The sequence below is a fragment of the Salvelinus sp. IW2-2015 genome, linkage group LG23, assembly GCF_002910315.2.
Source record: "Salvelinus sp. IW2-2015 linkage group LG23, ASM291031v2, whole genome shotgun sequence".
NCBI classification, from domain to species: domain Eukaryota; kingdom Metazoa; phylum Chordata; class Actinopteri; order Salmoniformes; family Salmonidae; genus Salvelinus; species Salvelinus sp. IW2-2015.
In genome coordinates this window covers 26,403,605-26,417,491 of record NC_036863.1, presented here as the reverse complement: position 1 = coordinate 26,417,491, position 13,887 = coordinate 26,403,605, and the positions used below count along the sequence as shown (strand labels likewise).

Here is a 13,887-nt window from a genome sequence, read left to right as displayed (position 1 = left end):
CCAATACCATCCTGAACAAGGCCGAGTATACCCACAAAGATCTCCGCCACGGCACAACCCAAGGGGGGCGCCAACCCAGGGACAGAAGATCACGTCAGTGACTCAACCCCATCTACTCAAGTGACCACCCCTCTAGGGACGGCATGATAAGAGCACCAGTAAGCCGTGGGCTCAGCCCCCTTTAATTAGGGTTAGAGGACAGAGCAATCCAGTGGGAGAGGGGAACCGGGCCAGGCAGAGACAGCAAGGGCGGTTCGTTGCTCCGAAGCCTTTCCGTTCACCTTCACACTCTCCTGGGCCAGACTACACTCAATCATATGACCCACTGAAGAGATGAGTCTTCAGTAAAGACTTAAAGGTTGAGACCGAGTCTGCGTCTCTCACATGGGTAGGCAGACCATTCCATAAAAATTGAGCTCTATAGGAGAAAGCCCTGCCTCCAGCTGTTTGCTTAGAAATTCTAGGGACAATTAGGAGGCCTGCGTCTTGTGACCGTACGTGTACGTGTAGGTATGTACGTCAGGACCAAATCGGAAAGATAGGTAGGAGCAAGCCCATGTAATGTTTTGTAGGTTAGCAGTAAAACCTTGAAATCAGCCCATGCCTTAACAGGAAGCCAGTGTAGGGAGGCTAGCACTGGAGTAATATGATATCTTTTTTTGSTTCTAGTCAGGATTCTAGCAGCCGTATTTAGCACTAACTGAAGTTTATTTAGTGCTTTATCCGGGTAGCCGGAAAGTAGAGCATTGCAGTAGTCTAACCTAGAAGTAACAAAAGCATGGATACATTTTTCTGCATCATTTTTGGACAGAAAGTTTCTGATTTTTGCAATGTTACGTAGATGGAAAAAAGCTGTCCTTGAAACAGTCTTGATATGTTCGTCAAAAGAGAGATCAGGGTCCAGAGTAGTGCCGAGGTCCTTCACAGTTTTATTTGAGACGACTTTACAACCATCAAGATTAATTGTCAGATTCAACAGAAGATCTCTTTGTTTCTTGGGACCTAGAAAAAGCATCTCTGCTTTGTCCGAGTTTAAAAGTAGAAAGTTTGCAGCCATCCACTTCCTTATGTCTGAAACACAGGCTTCTAGCGAGGGCAATTTTGGGGCTTCACCATGTTTCATTGAAATGTACAGCTGTGTGTCATCTGCATAGCAGTGAAAGTTAACATTATGTTTTCAAATGACATCCCCAAGAGGTAAAATATATAGTGAAAACAATAGTGGTCCCAAAACGGAACCTTGAGGAACACCGAAATGTACAGTTGATTTGTCAGAGGACAAACCATTCACAGAGACAAACTGATATCTTTCCGACAGATAAGATCTAAACCAGGCCAGAACTTGTCCGTGTAGACCAATTTGGGTTTCCAATCTCTCCAACAGAATGTGGTGATCGATGGTATCAAAGGCAGCACTAAGGTCAAGGAGCACGAGGACAGATGGAGAGCCTCGGTCTGACACAATTAAAAGGTTATTTACCACCTTCACAAGTGCAGTCTCTGTGCTATGATGGGGTCTAAAACCAGACTGAAGCATTTCATATACATTGTTTGTCTTCAGGAAGGCAGTGAGTTGCTGCGCAACAGCTTTTTTGCAACATTTTTTGAGAGGAATGGAAGATTCGATATTGGCCGATAGTTTTTTATATTTTCTGGGTCAAGGTTTGGCTTTTTCAAGAGAGGCTTTATTACTGACACTTTTAGTGAGTTTGGTACACATCCGGTGGATAGAGAGCTGTTTATTATGTTCAACATAGGAGGGCCGAGCACAGGAAGCAGCWCTTTCAGTAGTTTAGTTGGAATAGGGTCCAGTATGCAGCTTGAAGGTTTAGAGGCCATGATTATTTTCATCATTGTGTCAAGAGATATAGTACTAAAACACTTAATTGTCTCTCTTGATCCTAGGTCCTGGCAGAGTTGTGCAGACTCAGGACAGCTGAGCTTTGGAGGAATACGCAGATTTAAAAGAGGAGTCTAATTTGCTTTCTAATGATCATGATCTTTTCCTCAAAGAAGTTCATGAATTTATTACTGCGTGAGTGAAAGCCATCCTAACTTGGGGAATGCTGCTTTTTTTATATGGGGCTTTGGTGACAAAACGGATGGCACTGTGATAGACTACATTCAATTCATTTGAGTAGGGTTTGGAGGCTATTTTGTAAATGACATCGCGAAGTCGAGGATCGGTAGGATGGTCAGCTTTACGAGGGTATGTTTGGCAGCATGAGTGAAGGAGGCTTTGTTTGCGAAATAGGAAGCCAATTCTAGATTTAACTTTGGATTGGAGATGTTTGATGTGAGTCTGGAAGGAGAGTTTACAGTCTAACCAGACACCTAGGTATTTGTAGTTGTCCACATATTCTAAGTCAGAACCGTCCAGAGTAGTGATGCTGGACGGGCGGGCAGGGCAGGCAGCGATCGGTTGAAGAGCATGCATTTAGTTTTACTTATATTTAAGAGCAGTTGGAAGCCACGGAAGGAGAGTTGTATGGCATTGAAGCTTGTCTGGAGGGTTGTCCAGTGTCCAAAGAAGGGCCAGAAATATACAGAATGATTTCGTCTGCGTAGAGGTGGATCAAGAGATCACCAGCAGCGAGAGCGTCATCCTTGACGTATACAAGAGAAGAGAGTCGGCCAAGAAAATTGAACCCTGTGGCACCCCATAGAGGCTGCCAGATGTCCGGACAACAGGCCCTCCGATTTGACACACTGAACTCTATCAGAGAAGTAGTTTGTGAACCAGGCGAGGCAATCATTTGAGAAACCAAGGGCTATTTTGAGTCTGCCGATGAGGATGTGGTGATTGACAGAGTCGAAAGCCTTGGCCAGGTCAATGAATACGCCTGCACAGTATTGTTTCTTATCGATGGCAGTTATGATATCGTTTAGGACCATGACCAGCTCTGAAGGCAGGGTAGGATAGATATAGGTCTGTAGCAGTTTGGGTCAAGAGTGTCCCCCGCTTTGAAGAGGGGATGACCGCAGCTGCTTTCCAATCTTTGGGAATCCCAGACGACACGAAAGAGAGGTTGAACAGGCTAGTAAAAAGGGTTTGCAGCTCTTTCAGAACATTTGGCAGAAGGAGAAATGGGGAAGGCTTGGGCGAGTTGCTGTGGGGGGTGCAGTGCTGTTGACCGGGTTAGGGGTAGCCAGGTGGAAATTATGGCCAGCCAGAGAAAAATGCTTATTGAAATTCTCAATTATAGTGGATTTATCGGTGGTGACAGAGTTTCCTATCCTCAGTACAGTGGGCAGCTGGGAGGAGGTGCTCTTATTCTCCATGGACTTTACAGTGTCCCAGAACATTTTTGAGTTTGTGTTGCAGGAAGCAAGTTTCTGCTTGAAAAAGCTAGCCTTAGCTTTTCTAACTGCCTGTGTATATTGGTTTCTAACTTCCCTGAAATGTTGCATATCACGGGGGCTGTTCGATGCTAATGCAGAACGCCACAGGATGTTTTTGTGTTGGTTAAGGGCAGTCAGGTCTGGAGAGAACCAAGGGCTATATCGGTTCCTGGTTCTACATTTCTTGAATGGGGCATGTTTATTTAAGATGGTGAGGAAGGCATTTAAAAAAATAACCAGGCATCCTCTACTGACGGGATGAGGTCAATATCCTTCCAGGATACCCGGGCCAGGACGATTAGAAAGGCCTGCTCGCTGAAGTGTTTCAGGGAGCGTTTGATAGTGATGAGTGGAGGTCGATTGACCGCTGCCCCATTACGGATGCAGGCAATGAGGCAGTGATCGCTGAGATCTTGGTTGAAAACAGCAGAGGTGTATTTAGAGGGCAAGTTGGTTAGGATGATATCTATGAGGGTGCCTGGTCTAAGGCACTGCATCTTAGTGCTAGAGGCATCACTAGTCCCTGGTTTGATCCTGGGCTGTATCACAACCTGCCGTGATAGGGAGTCCCACAGGGCGGCACGCGATTGGTTCAGCGTCGTCCAGGTTAGGGGAGGGTTTGGCCGGGGTAGGCCGTCATTGTAAATAAGAATTTGTTTTTAACTGACTTGCCTAGTTACATTTTTAAAAAGGGTCTGAATACTGTTCGGTTCTAATTTTGAGTAAATAACTCACGGACACTAGAGAAGCATAACCAAGTTTAATTCTTCCCAAAGGGTCGATACAGCTGTAATTCAGACAAAAAACCTTTCACACAAGCACTAATATTTAACCCTTTCTCCTAGGCTGAGTCTCCTCCTCCACAATGCATCTCTGTTGCTAGACAGAATCTTAGTGATATCTGTTCTTCCTCACTTCATCTAACCTGACCTCTACCCCAAAGTGCTCACTCCTCCCCAAGTCAAGGCTGTCATGGTTATTGATAGCAGACTGTGTCTCTTCTCCTCCCAGAGTATACCTGATGGCTAACAATAACATATCCTGACATAATGTAAACATTATACATTACACTCTCTCCCTCAGTGACAATGTTAGGTTCTAAGATCTCCACCCGTCTCCCCTTATCAATGCCTGCCACATGTACTCGCTTCCCTGCACTCAACACATTCCAAGCTTAGTTGCACCCACTATATACCGTCCTCCTATAACCCTTAACTTCTGGTGTTGACCCTCAACCTTGGCACTCCATCAGTGACATGAATAAGTATATTTTCATATTCTCAGAACCCAACAATACTTATGTAAATGTGATATTTCAGTTGTTGTTTGTTTATAAATGTGCAAAAAAAATCTAAAAACCTGTTTTTTCTTTGTCATTATGAGGTATCGTGTGTATATTGATGAGGGGGAAAAAACGATTTCATCAATTTTAGGATAAGGCTGTAACGTAACGAAATGTGGAAAAAGGGGCGTGAATACTTTCCGGATGCAGTGTAAATAAGACATGCAGTGCTTATCATCTCTTGGGGAATGATTTTGTGTATTCTTTCTCTGGCCAGTTATTTCTAACTCCTACACAATCTCGTTTTGATGATGATAGCTCGGCTGTCTGTGTGGGGGCTTGTTATAAGCCAAACCCAGTGGGAACCCTCCCTTTTGCTTCTCACAGTCAATGACAGGTAAGGACCTACCAAAAGGCTGGCTGAATGTCACGGTTCCAAACAAAGACCGGGGTGAAAGTGATTCCATATGGTCACTGCAACGATCTGTGATTTTGCCTGTGTGGACCAGGCACAGATATGAAAACTCTATAAACTTAAATAAACCTGAAATTAAACACTACATTTTCCAACTGTAAATAAAAAGTTTAAACAGTACCAGTCAAAAGGGCTTTTCTTTATTTTTCCCATTTACTACATTGTAAAATAATAGTGAAGACATCAAAACTATTAAAATAACACAATCATGTAGTAACCAAAAAAGTCTTAAACAAATCAAAATATATTTTATATTTGAGATTCTTCAAAGTAGCCACTCTTTGCCTTGATGACAGCTTTGCACACACTCTTGGCATTCTCTCAATCAGCTTCATGGAATGCTATTCCAACAGTCTTGAAGGAGTTACCAAATATGTTGAGCACCTGTTGGCTGCTTTTCCTTCACTCTTTGGTCCAACTCATCCCAAACCATCTCCATTGGGTTGAGGTCGGGTGATTGTGGAGGCCAGGTCATCTGATGCAACACTCCATCACTCTCCTTCTTGGTCAAATAGCCCTTACACAGCCTGGAGGTGTGTTGGGTCATTGTCCTGTTGAAAAACAAATGACTAAGCTCAAACCAGATGGGATGGCGTATCGCTGCAGAAAGCTGTAGTAGCCATGTTGGTTAAGTGTGCCTTGAATTCTAAATGAATCACCGACAGTGTTGCAAGCAAAGCACCCCAACACCATCACACCTCCTCCTCCATGTGTCACGGTGGGAACCACACATGCAGAGATCATCTGTTCACCTACTGTGCATCTCACAAAGACATGGCGGTTGGAACCAAAAATCAGACCAAAGGACAGATTTCCACCGTTCTAATGTCCATTGCTCGTGTTTCTTGGCCCAAGCAAGTCTCTTCTTATTGGTGTCCTTTAGTAGTGGTTTCTTCGTAGCATTTCGACCATGAAGGCCTGATTCACGCAGACTCCTCTGAACAGTTTATGTTAAGATGTGTCTGTTACTTGAACTCTGTGAAGCATTTATTTGGGCTGCAATCTGAGACTGGTAACTCTGATGAACTTATCCTCTGCAGCAGAGGTACCTCTGGGTCTTCCTTTACTGTGGTGGTCCTCATGAGAGCCAGTTTCATCATAGTGTTATTTCATTTTTATTTATTTATTTATTTTACCGTTATTTTACCAGGTAAGTTGACTGAGAACACGTTCTCATTTGCAGCAACGACCTGGGGAATAGTTACAGGGGAGAGGAGGGGGATGAATGAGCCAATCATAGTTTTGATGTCGTCCCTATTATTCTACAATGCAGAAAATAGTACAAATACAGTTGAAGTCGGAAGCAAGTCGGTAATGACATCAACTTCTGCATGACACAAGTAATTTTTCCAACAATTGTTTACAGACAGATTATTTCACTTATACTTCAGTGTATCACAATTCCAGTGGGTCAGAAGTTTAGGCTAATTGACATCATTTGAGTCAATTGAAGGTGTACCTGTGGATCTATTTCAAGGCCTACCTTTAAACTCAGTGCCTCTTTGCTTGACATCACGGGAAAATCATATCAGCCAAGACCTCAGAAAAATTGTAGTCTGGTTCATCCTTGGGAGCAATTTCCAAATACCTGAAGGTACTAACAATAGTCTGTACAAACAATAGTACACAAGTATAAARGCCATGGGACCACACAGCCGTCATACCGCTCAGGAATTAACATACTTTGGTGTGAAAAGTGCAAATCAATCCCAGAACAACAGCAAAGGACCTTGTGACCTTGTGAAGATGCTGGAGGAAACAGGTACAAAGTATCTATATCCACAGTAAAACGAGTCCTATATCGACATAACCTGAAGGCCGCTCAGCAAGGAAGAAGCCACTGCTCCAAAACCGCCATGAAAAAAGCCAGACTACGGATTGCATCTGCACATGGGGACAAAGATCGTACTTTTTGGAGAAATGTCCTCTGGTCTGATGAAACAAAAATAGAACTGTTTGGCCATAATGACCATCGTTATGTTTAGAGGGAAAAGGGGGAGGCTTGCAAGAACAGGAAGAACACCATCCCAACCGTGAAGCACGGGGGTGGCAGCATCATGTTGTGAGGGTGCTTTGCTGCTGGAACGACTGGTGCACTTCACAAAATAGATGGCATCATGAGGCAGGAAAATGATGTGGGTATTTTGAAGCAACATCTCAAGACATCATTCAGGAAGTGGAAGCTTGGTTGCAAATGGGTCTTCCAAATGGACAATGACCCCAAGCATACTTCCAAAGTTGTGGCAAAATGGCTTAAGGACAACAAAGTCAAGGTATTGGAGAGGCCATCACAAAGCCCTGACCTGAATCCTATAGAAAATGTGTGGGCAGAACTGAAAAAGTGTGTGCGAGCAAGGAAGCCTAGAAACCTGACTCAGTTACACCAGCTCTGTCAGGAGGAATGGGCCWAAATTCACCCAACTTATTGTGGGAAGCTTGTGGAAGGCTACCCTAAAAGTTTGACCCAAGTTAAACAATTTAAAGGCAATGCTACCAAATACTAATTGAGTGTATGTAAACTTCTGACCCACTGGGAATGTGATGAAAGAAATAAAAGCTGAAATAAATCATTCTCTCTACTATTATTCTGACATTTCACATTCTTAAAATAAAGTGGTGATCCCAACTGACCTAAAACAAGGAATGTTTACTAGGATTAAATGTCAGGAATTGTGAAAAACTGAATTTGAATGTATTTGGCTAAGGTGTATGCAAACTTCCGACTTGAACTGTAAATAAAAACCCTTGAATGAGTAGATGTGTCCAAACATTTGACTGTTACTGTACATTGTCAGAAGAGCAGCATCATTTTGTAGTCCAACCTAAATTATTTTTGAGTTTCGCTATTATATGTCTTTTCGCATTTGGGAAACTACTTTTATCTTAAATATACCCCAAGGAAGATTTGAGCTCTGCTATTTAATAACAAAACATATGGAATGGACAAGAAAATTGTCTCTTGGAGTAGAGATTGGTTAGCTGTGTTTTTCAGCCATTTCAGGGAGCACAATCATTCTTATGGGCATTTCCCCCCACAACTGTGATTACAACTGTGAAATAGCCTCTAGAGGTCTCTGGGTTATTCTATTCTATGTTTTATGTTCCTCTCTGGATAATAACTCTCTCACACACACTAGGAGGGCAGGGGTACAGAGTGGGTGGTTTATATCAGGGAGAGAATAGTTGATCTGACATTCACAGATCACTATATCATCCACAGTTTCCATAATGAGACTCACTCTCAGATATCTATGCACGTACAGTATTTGGAATGTAAGGTAGTCCATAGAATTTGTCTTGCAACTCTTTTAGAATGTCTGTCGTTGACCGATTTTTTGGCTTGCCATGATACACTTGATCCAAAACAGCATAAAAAAAACCTGTGAAAAAATAAACATGCCAATTATTTAATGAGTAAAATTATAGTTTTCCCATTGGTTGTGGTACAACCAACAAAACTGCTAGACACAGACACTGCCACTGTGGCTTGAAGCTGAGTGTCTGCAGCCCCACAGATTCTCTTGGATTCACAAAGGAGACCATGCTCTTGACCATGCTCTTGGCTCTTGGGCATAGAAACAAATCATTCTGAGACAAACAAAAAACACCCATCTATCGACTTCTTCTCTGTGGTGAACCTCTGCGTGCCTTCAAGATTTGGCTAAGTGAAACGTTTGCTATTAGCTTGACTTTGGTATGAGGATACAACAGTACATTTGTATGATGTTGTRGTTTGTATGTGTATGTTTGGTATTGTTGATAAAATATCAAATATAATCTTACAAAAAAAAGTAAGTGCTCATGTTTGTGGTCTGTGTAATCAACAGACTTTCAGTCTGATTCAGAACCATGACACAACCCAACGTGTTCAAGTGCAGCCAAGTGCATTTGGTTCATAGCTTATGGAGATCTAGTGATACGTCACGTAACTATTAAATAAAGGACTGACAAAGTCTACAGTATTATAATAGACAGTCTGATAGGACAGCTTAGGACAGATACCTTATCTGTGAACCACAGCAGTAGACAAACAGCTAAAGAACTAATGCTACTCCATCTACATAGATTCCATAATGTTAAGAAGGACTGTGTGAGAGGGAAAGTTACAGAAGACGGGTATGAACTTGTGTTGCCCACCTGTCCGGTCTGATAGTGCCGTGCAAACTGATTCACCACCCGATAGTCTGTGGCAAAGAACTCCATTAGCAAAGTCAGTCGAGCATCTAGTTCCTGGAAAAGACCATTGTCAGGAGAAGATGAGTCTCTCACTAAAGAGCTTGTTTACTAAAACTCTCACAAAAGAGCTTGTTTACCAACTTTACTATGTAGTACATTTTTCACGGTAGCATGCAATGCTAGCCCTGTATCGCAGGAGGTCATACAAATACAAGAAGACTAAGCCTATTAGTCATTTACGGTAGTTCACTGGATAAATGTGTCTATTAAGCAAATATACACGAAGAGCTCTATTTTAGCAAAGATAACGCAACGGTAAATTTTTGCTCTGGTGGTAGTGTTATAGGTTCGGGGGGGTGTCACAAATATTTGTGCTATTTTCACAACTGGAATTACGGGCGCAGTAGCTGGTGGTGGATCGACATTTTTATGAATAATTAAATTGTGGGTGTGTCGAGCATAGGGTGTTGAGGCTTGGCCCCTCACTGGCCAATCAAAATGTGCTCCATGCCTAAATATGTGGTTGGTTCAAGTTGTGTATTTACAGTCTTTTATGTATTGCGTTGTCATCAACTCCAATTAGAATGTTGGTCCATTATAATGACAGCCTAGTTTGTTAAATAGCCTGCCCCATATATGCGAAATATGTTGAACGTTTGCAGTCCATATTGTTCTAATTGCTTTGATATGGAAATACATTGTTAAACTTAGGCTATAGCATTCATTTGTATATAGGGGCTAGGCCTACTGTAAATTGCAGTCTGGACATCGACATGCCAAACTTAGTCAAAAAGCTAAATTGTATTCACTAGGCTATTGATAAGGCCTAAAAAGACTATGTATAATTCTAATCAAATATCTAATAAAAACAAAACAACTTGTTTTAAATAGGCTATGTCTAAATACAGTTACAGGCACCATAATTGCTCCCCGTGGGCATATAACACAGACAAGGCAATTTAAGACTATGGACAGTGATTCTTTCTAATAAGTTTGGTTTTTAATCAAATTAAACGAAAACCAATCAATCTGTTTTTTAAACCAACAACAATCTTTCTAAATAGGATCAGATCAGAAGCATGATATCATAAACCACTTCTCTCGTTCCATGGCACTGTGTGCAAACGTAGGCTTAAATGTTTTTTCGCATAGCATTTGCACATCTATACAAAATACTGGGCTCCTGTCAATTATATCGTTACCTATGTGCGAGGCAGATTCTCAAAAAAAACTACAGTTAATATGTCATTATAGGAGGACTGAATAGTTTGGAGGAGCGTGTCTTTGTCGGACGAGGGGAGCTCTTTGAAAAGGGAGATGGATAGCCTATTTGAACAAGCGAAATGCAGGTATGCGAATTGTGAATAATGAAAAAGTATGAGGGAAATAAACTCAAATATTTCAAAGCACTCTCAGTAGACCATTTAAAACCCTTTTATTCACAGGCTACTTTTGGCTAATGGCCAGGATAAACAATATGCACTTATGCCATGCTGCTAAACCAGTCTTGATTAAGGTGAGGGTAGGCTATGCTTGGATTTTAATCAAATTAAACAAAATGGGGGAAACCATATATTTGTATTATTTCTAAATACAAGATTCACCAGCACAAAAGGCACATCTCTCCTTCCATGGGCACTGTGCGTCACGGCAGTATAGGCTGCGCCGCTGCTCTCAAAATCCATGCCATTATCKACTGTGTTACCTTTAAGACCTGCTTTTGTTGGGTCTGAAAACCTCCCTTAAGTGCTGCATGAAATTGTAACTTTTAGCTTGTCTTTAAGGACACACTTCATAATATTGCCACCCTTCCCACCTCAGCACAAGCGAGTGATTGTTAGACAGGTAAATTGCCGAACTTGCCACTAGGGCTGGAAAATGCCACTGCGCTAGTTTTTACACGACAAAATTGCAAACTAATGTGTGTATGACATTTGCGCCACCTTAGCGCTAGCCAAAAATAGAACTCGAAATATACCATGCAAAAATGACAGAAGGGAAATCCTGTCAGCATCAGGACAACCACAGGGTGTTGGTACTCCCCATCCTCCTTCAGACACTCCCTCGGATGGTGAAGTGGCAGTCCTGGGGGCACAGAAAAGGCCTTGGTATGATCAGCACTGGTGTCTTACTGTAGCAGAGGCTTTAGACAGTATTTCTACAGCCGCTTGTCTTACCTGGTGTGGTTTGTCAGGCCTTCGGAAGAAGTCACAGTAGATGTATCCCTGAAGACCTTCTGCCTCAGGGACAACAGCCTGTGAACCAACGGACATGCAGCACTGCTTGAAATAAAATCCATCCCCAGCTAGGTAAACAGCACAGTAACGAGACTTTAAAATGACAAAAAGCCAAGCAGCAACTATTACATTTTCTGCTGATTCACTCAAAGGGGCCCCCAGACATTGGTGTTGAGTGTCATACAGACAGACAGACTGTTCTCTCACCATCTTGCGGAGGTCTTCGCTCCACGCCTCCCCTGCCATGGGCTGTTCATTCTGGAAGGAGACCCCCAGCAGCTGACTAAACAGCATGTTGAGGCCCTCCATGCAGGCCCCCAGGGAGAAGTAAGGARTGTACAGGCAGGGATCTATCTTATACTTGCACACACACATACACTCATAACATAGCCTTATCACAGACTGTTTTCTGAATCACATTAAGCAATACACAAGCCCCCCCTAGAGGCATTTTAGTAGAAAATAAAGCTCAGGTACTCCTGTCAATCATTCAATTGTTTATTTAGGATATTCCCTACGATTCCTTGTCCTTATATTCTGTCCACTGAGAACATACACATAGGGTTATTACAGAACTATATAGACCTTTGTATAGGTATCTTACCTCTCTGCCAACACAGCACCGCTGAAGTAGGGGTGGTCCCTTGGCATGAGTTCCTGAGATAAAAAACTATTGAAAGGATTGTCTTAATCTCCTAAACATGAATGTCAGAACAGAGCTGATTAAATGCATTTATAAGATGACTCACAATACTTCTTGAGTTCATTTTCATCTTCATGTCCCTCATCAGGTTAAAATCTTTGGCAGTTCTGAAATGCAAAATAGGGACATTATTGTGTGAGCATGTGCCACATGTACAAAACATTTATTTGTTGTACAGAGTGGTCATGCCAGTGTCTGGGTATCTGACTCCGGAGAGTTTGTCTGTCCGCAATTCAAGGAATTTCATGACAGTCTCTGCCAAACAAAACATACACAACACACTGGTCAACACAGTACACACTTCTCTGTTTGTAGAATCAAAGTCAATGAAATAGTTTATACAAGCAGCGGAGCACTAAGAAATTAGGCTAATGGCCAGAGTGCTTTACCTGGGGTCCTGGCCATGGTTCCCTTTAAAGCCCTGTGTGCAAAAGATTCATAGCCCACTAAGTTGGCTAGGTTATTCCTACAAGCCAGCAGGTCATCCACACAAAGCAGCAGACTTGAATTCGGGAAGAGGAAGATTTTATAAGCAGCCTCTCGCACCTCAGAGAAAAGGACAAGCATATAATAACTATAGGCTACTGCACAGCAAACCATCATGCCCAATACCATTTCCTACTATGGGATGGTAGATGGAAGACCACTAATTATGTACAGAGATAAACCTGTGGGTTGCACGCACACCTGCAAACACAAAAACACACCAGTTCATCAGGAGAGTCTGAATTGAGGCCTATCTGGATGGAGCTGCCGTCTATGGAGAAGCAGTGCCGGATGTATTCTGGCAGGGCCATCATCTTGTGGACAGATTCCACAATCATGCTGTTGTGGCTGCAGTCGGAGTCCTGACACTTTAAAGTTTTTGTAGGCACCAAAGTGGCCAAGATTCAAGAGCTAACAGATCTCTGTGCATGGTGTTATGTGGATTCGGCGAGGAATCCTGTATACGACATCATGAGAGGCAAGACTTTGAAATACCTTGCAGAGTCTTGCCCAACAGATGCAGCCAAGGACCACCATTCCTCCTTCAAAGTCCAGATGAGTGGTCAGCTAAGCCAAATGTTCATCCTGCGGAGGACGCATCAGAACTCGGGAAGCAATCCTACATCGATGTCAATGCAGTTGCTGGTTCCCAAGACCCAGATGTGAGCCAGTGTACTACCTGGAAGGAGTTTCTAGAAGTTACTATGGAAGTGCTACATGGGGTGGCAGGTCAGGGTGGTGACCCTTCCACAGAAGACTACCAAGAAGCTGAGACAGTCATCTTCAAAAGAGCCCAGGGAGAGAGTTTCCCAAATGAGCTGCATCTCCTGAAAGCTGGTAAGCCTTCCCCAACGGAAATATGCAAATAAATGCTAGAATGGCCAATAGGATCTCACTAGCTCGTGCTTGGCTCTGCCCACCTCCTTAGTTGTTCTGCCCACTATGATTAATTTGCTCCCATTGAAAATGACAGGCTCTGGTCTATCTTGGGTTAGTTTAAAAAATCTTTAGTATAATGTCCCCCAGTGCCTTTGTTATATGCCCTGAAACTATAGATATGTGTGTATAGTTTATGTGGGTATTTGATTGTGTAGATGCATTCAAGTTCATGCAGTTGTGTGAGGATGATGGTGCTGCATTGTAGTGCTGTGTGGCTGCATCCCTCTGATCTTTCATTATTGAAGTC

At 42.7% G+C, this 13,887-nt stretch overlaps 1 pseudogene; it reads right to left on the bottom strand.

Moving 5' to 3' along the window:
- LOC111950201 (mitochondrial intermediate peptidase-like) overlaps nt 1-13,487 on the bottom strand; it is a 26,462-nt pseudogene extending 12,975 nt beyond the window's left edge.
- Nucleotides 13,488-13,887: the final 400 nt, after the last annotated feature.